The sequence below is a fragment of the Filicampus tigris genome, chromosome 3 (assembly GCF_054856515.1).
Source record: "Filicampus tigris isolate MCC_2025a chromosome 3, RoL_Ftig_1.0, whole genome shotgun sequence".
NCBI lineage: Eukaryota > Metazoa > Chordata > Actinopteri > Syngnathiformes > Syngnathidae > Filicampus > Filicampus tigris.
In genome coordinates, this window is record NC_141219.1 from 16,091,468 (window position 1) to 16,097,893 (window position 6,426).

Genomic DNA, 6,426 nt, shown 5'->3' on the forward strand with positions numbered 1-6,426 from the left:
TGTAATAACTCATTCCAGAATACTCCTTGTTCATGTTTCAAAGCATTTTTTTCCCAAATGAAGAAACCAAGTACATGTAGAACTTGTACGATATGAATTGTATCACTTGTATTGTACTGAGCAGACACAATGTTGTAATTCCACATGTTCAGTGGTAGTTACACTTTTCCTTCCATTTGCAACACGTAACACATGTCCCACAAAGGAACACATTCCTGATAATTTACTTGAATGGCTTCCATGCAAATATTTGGAGCATTCATGTGCCCACCCACTGATTAAGTATTAAATCAAAATAAGAGTTTCGCCACCACCTGTGACATGATAAACGTAGGTGGGGGAAGATCCAGAGCCTCATTCAAGTCAGTACGTGGGCTGATTCACTATCATGCAGAGGCACTATAATGTAGAAATATCAATACGCACCAGTGGATGGACATCCCTGCGTTCAGGTCAAAGCCAAAAGGTAAGCAGAGCTAGCAAAGTTAGCGTTAGCTACCAGTGTTAGCTTCAGAGAATCGCCACATACTTGGTTGCTCAGTGAAGTTGTCACCGTAGTGACAGGAAGTATGGTAAGGCCTTGAGAGATGAGTTTCATTCATCCTTTGCCTACGCTCGTATCTAAAGGCATTTTTCCCCAATGAATTGAAATGCAATTAATCCACTCCAGACCCCCACCAAAGAAAAAATGTACTCAATTTTATTGAACTGTATACAAACACACACACACTTGCCATTGGCCCAGCGGTACATTAGACATGATGGCTAGTTCAAAGCTGGGCAAGTTGCTCACTTGCATGACACAGAGCTGCCCTCGAAAACAGACTAATTTAAGCAAGACAATAGGGTATGTCTGCTACATTAACATTGTGTTAAACAGCAGTATTGTTTAGAAATATGGTCCTGTAAATGCCTTTTTTTAATGACAACCCCAAAGGAAATTGTTTTTAGGAGCACCGTAAACAACTTTTTACAGTATTACAAAACCGCATACAGTGAGAACCATGCCGCAGCACACCTTGGTGGTGCCGAATCTACGGCAGGTGGGCCTTATATAGCCCGCGAGAACATTTGGCCAGTTCTAAAAACCTCAGCGGAACTGTTGAAAAAAAAAAAAAAAAAAACACATTGTCAATACGAAGTAATGTTTACTTGAACATTGCATCAGATTACATTTACTCTGCTCTTTAGCAAAAAACGTTGCAAGCCGTTCACTGCAAATGCTTCTTTTGTAATAACTGCAACCATAGGTGCCACAAAGGCACATAGCCCATAATTGCACTTCCTGTGTAATTATTGGGCTGAGAGAGAATTCATCTGTCATGCTGTCAGGGAGACAGGTATCAACTGCTGTGAAGAGTGTAACGTCAGTAATCCGGCAATAACCATATTGAACGGCTCTGGGTTGTGGATCAGATTTGATTTTAATTTCATTTTTTAATCATCTCTGTCGCTGGAATCCCTTAAGGTGAACTCAGATTCATGATTACATTTGCAGTAATTTCCACTTAGCTTTCTTGACCCAGCAAAAACACATGTACGTTGGCCATTTAAATTATTATTTCAATGAGAATTGTCTTATTTACTATTACTCAGTTGAAGAATACAGAGACTGAACAAAAAGGCCCACTGCCACCGTGTCTGCGTGATGCATTTCCACATCTAACACAGCAAGAGAGACTCTCATTAGGGCCGGCCCATAATTAAAGTCGGATTAGCATATTGGGGCGAGGACACACAATGGTTTGTTTCATCACAGAGGGATCACAGCACTCTGCCTGAGGGTGGGAGGAATCATTAAAAGCATACAGCCAGGTCGCAGGGCCAAAATAAAGAGATTTGCTTCTCAGATTCAACTAGTTCCTGATTGGAAAAGAAGGTTTCAACTATTAATTTGTTTACTTACAGTTGAAAGTTTAGCCACGGCCCTCATGTGGAATTTGGATGTTCTCTACTTCTCTTCATTGAAGACTCAACATTGTCCAAAGATGTAAATGAAAACATTGTAATTGAAAAAAAAAAAAAAATGGGTGATGGGATGTATACCTCCACCAAGCACTAAATGAGAAAGAGTACGGACTACCAATGGCACAATGCATGCATCAGTGCCTGAGACTTTACCTAACAAACATTAGAGTATCTTCATCTGGCAGCATCTGACCTAACAAATGGACTGTCAACCAACAGACTGTCATAGTCTATGATTTCACTTCCCTCCAATTGGAATTTTGGTCAGGGATGGGCGAGAACCGATACCGGGTATTGTTATCCAGGCAATACCGGCTGACAAGTCCGAAGCCGGCCCAAAAATATTTATTACAGAAAAATGAATGACAGACAAAGTCTACACATAAATCACCTGCAACACAAAAAGCCAGGAAAAACAATTAATAATAAAAAGCGCTTGCATACGGCAAGGTAAATATGACATTCGAAAGTTCACAAACAAAATGGCTAAATCCAATCACGTGAACCTAAAACAGTCAAGAATTAAAAAAAAAATACTTACAAACAAGACTCTAGCAAAACAGTAGTGACTATGAGCATGAACGTGAAGTCTAGAAAACAACTCCTTAGCATTGCAGCAAGCAAGGTCAATAATCCGACTAGGAATGATAACAGAATGAGTCCTTCTAAGCCCTGGTGATTACAATGGGAAACAGGTGCGCCGCGGAAAGGAACCCCCCCGACTCCAGCTGGAGCTGCAAACAGAAAAAACAAAAACAGAGCCAAAACTATGACAGTAACCTCCCCTCCCACCCCAATGGACGCCCCCCTGTTGGACTTGAGGAGGATCCAGGAGCAGGAGCAACTTGTTTCAAGTTATTGAGACTGGCAGGTAAACAAGCTCTTGAATAGAAGCACCTGTGGCTAAAGACAAACTGTGACAGTGTTTACTTTCTGGACCCGGATTTGACACCTCTGTCAGATAGGAGGATTTGCATTTTGGCCATTGATATATTTTTACTCGTTGGAAGAGTTAAATAGAATTTTCTCATTGATCTTTTTACCATTAAACCCATTAAAAAACATTTTAAAAATCGTATGGTCCAGTTGTCGTAAATCAACCTAAAATACAACAGGAATTGGCCTGCTTTCATACAGACACACAAACGCTCCCAAATATGGTACTTGGTATTTTTTTTCATCACTGTAGTTAACAGTTCAACCTTGGTGGAGGTCTGCACTCTACTCAGTGCTATTCTAGTTTTATTGTGACAAGTAAAAAAAAAAAAAAAGGGGGGAAATGACAAGGAAGTGTAGTACCCGTGTGTAGGGGGATGTGTAATTTAACCTTGCCACCGCGACGCCCCACAGGCTCCAGCTTCGAGCTTCTTCCATCCCATAATTGTGCCCTCAAACAGTGACAGTAATGAGGTGGTGATTCTCCTCCATGACTGTCACTGATAGTAAAGCTGATTTTTCTTTTCTTTTTTTTTTTTTTTTATGACCTCCTATTATAGGCGGCGTGAAACGAGAATGAGGCGGAAGATTGGTAAGCCATTCTGCGGGTGACATTTTGACAAAGGTCACAGATGAGATTCAAACGTGCGTAACGGACGGCACCCCCCCCCCCCCCGACAAGTGCGGGTGATTTCAGTCATATTATGTGACATCTTTTTTCAAGCATCCTGTAATCATTGTTCAAGTGGATGAAATGGAAGCTGGGTTCACTTTGACTTCTTATCTCTTATGACGTTAGTCAGCTGGGTGGAATATGCATGTCCAATTCGTTTTTACCCGACATATTGAATCAGATTAATTACAAAATGCGGCAAATTGCCCAAAAATGCAACCCAGCAGAACATGGACTAACAACACGAAGACAACTGTGCATGCAAAATAAATACTGCTTACAATACACAGAAGTAAATGGGAACCACAGGTATCAGTAAATGAACTTAAGGTAAGCAGTATGTTATTCAAACAGATAGCATTAGCAAAAATGACATGAAAAAAACGACATGTATCAATGTATAGTCTGTATATAAGCACTATTGTCATACATCAATGTCAAAAGTGTGCATGGACACAGGAAACACAGTGGATTATGAATAGTGACAAACTGTAGTACTTTATTTGGCGCTATCAAAATGTGCTTTTATGATTCCTGCCAAGATGTTTGCGTCAGATTGTTCAGAGTGGGCAGCGCTCAGGCTCTGGGATTTTTGTCTGTGTCGCCAAATTGTCTGCAGAGAGGCTGCTACCGCATGCTGGGTCACCACCTGGATGCAGCCTCCATGGGATGAGCTGCACCAGAACCCCCCACCCTCAACAACACAATGACATCTCATATACAGAATATTTGACAAACTTTTCCCACCCAGTTAAAACAAGTAAATAATAATGAATGGAGGGGGGATGGGAAACGAGGATGTGCACCATTATTATCATTGGTAGTTAATGATTGATTGATGCATTCATTCATTCATTCATTCATCTTGAAATGACAAAGACAGTGGATAATTTATAGCTACTGATGGATAATTTTGAGTGGTATAGTGCCAAAAAGAGACTATTGACTCAATTCATACTTTTTAGTGTTTTGTAGCTTTGCCAAGTATTTTGACCTTGGATAATTGTGACTGGCAGAGAAACATGGGCTGAGTTTAGTTTTAGAGACTTTAGACATTATATATTTTTTGCCTTTCCCCCTGAAAAATAATGATGTTTTTACTATGACAAAGAGAAGCTATAAGCCTGAAAGTTTGTGACACGTAGAGTCCTTGATTGAGTCACTGGTTGATAAATGTGAATGGTAGAGTGCTGAAAAAAATGCACTGAATTGACCTTTTTCCTCAGTTGCCCAGGCTATCATTTAATATTTCTTTTTAAAAAAAACATAGTTTGGGATCTGGATATTTTTTGGCATATTTTTGGTGAGCATGAATACGATAGTGTTAACAGTCAAAATTGTGTCAATGAGGGCAGTCTTTCTGGTTCCAGGTCCATTGGAACAGTACTACAAATACACACGTGGATTGTGTATTTATATTTGTGTTTTGGTAGATCACACGCAAAAACACAAAACCCTTATTGCGCAACAGGTTGATAACGGCGCGTAATTACCACCGTGCAACCAGTGCGGGGTGTACCCCTCCTCTTGCCCAAAACCAGCTAGGATGGACTCCAGCTGACCCGCAGCCATAATGAGGACACACACTGACATGGGGGTAATGGATGGTTGTGATCAACACACTTTATTAACAGTGATGCAGTATGACAACAGTTTCATTTAAATGCCTGATTCCCACAAGCTTTGACACTTGCTGGCTATATGATACATGCTAATGGCATGCAAATGTCATGCGGCCAATCTGGGGGTGAGGTTATTAATGTCATCGTCAGGTAGAGGGCAGCGACCTGTCCTTGACACGCTTCTTGAAATGTTTCTTAAAGGTGGTCTGTCATCACCTGAGGCTTTTTGGGCGACATCTGCTGCAGTACACAAGCCGAGGTGCACACAAGCACACAAAAAAACCTGCTCTGGTTTTGGGATGCGATGCGCTGAAGAAACATGTGGTCATTATGATAATTTAGTCAGCGTGGATGCATTTTTAACACATCATATTTTATGTTTTTGAGTCAACGTGTGTTAGAATTACAGGACAGACTCTACTCAGTAAACAAAAAAAAATGTCAGGTCAAATCATTAGAAGCAGGGTGGCGTAGCAGATTGCATCATGAAAGTAAAAAGCACTGCTAAGTTTTGACAATGATGTTAACTGAATGTTAATGTTGTCCTTTAAAATGTGGACCAACCATCCACTTTCTATCGTGCTTGTCCTCATTAGTTTCAGGTGAGCTGGAGCCTATTCAAGCTGACCTTCGGAGGGACAGGGTACACCGTTTGATGCACCCCACAGGCCTGGCTGCAGAAAGAAATTACAGGAGGAGTATTACATTTTTGCATTTCGTACAGTGGAGGGGGCCGTACTTCTTCAACCTAAATTTGATGACGCGTCAAGAACATAATTTTCACATCACACGCAGGTGCCGCACAAGCAGACATCAAAAATCTCAAATAAAAACAACCGACACACACACGCATGTGGGGCACATGTTATTGTGTCTGTGGGACCGAAAAGTATACAAAACGGTTTTATTTTTTCTTTATTTGACTGCATGTCAGGAGTGCGGCACCTGCGTGTGACGTGGTACCGGTAAGTCCGTTCTCGATGCCGATTGGCTGGCTCGGACTGACCGGGCAGGCCCTAAATATAGACGAAAACTCATAGATGTACTAAAGCATTGACCAATGCCCACTATAGGAAATATACATGGGAATGTTGCATTTATTGCCATAGTGTACGGAGTCAATTTGTCAAAGCACTTTTAAGTTTCACTTTACATCTCAGACAAATTACTCATGCAGTGTGAATTTAAAAATGTCCTTTTCTAAAATTGTACACTGTATGCCGATAA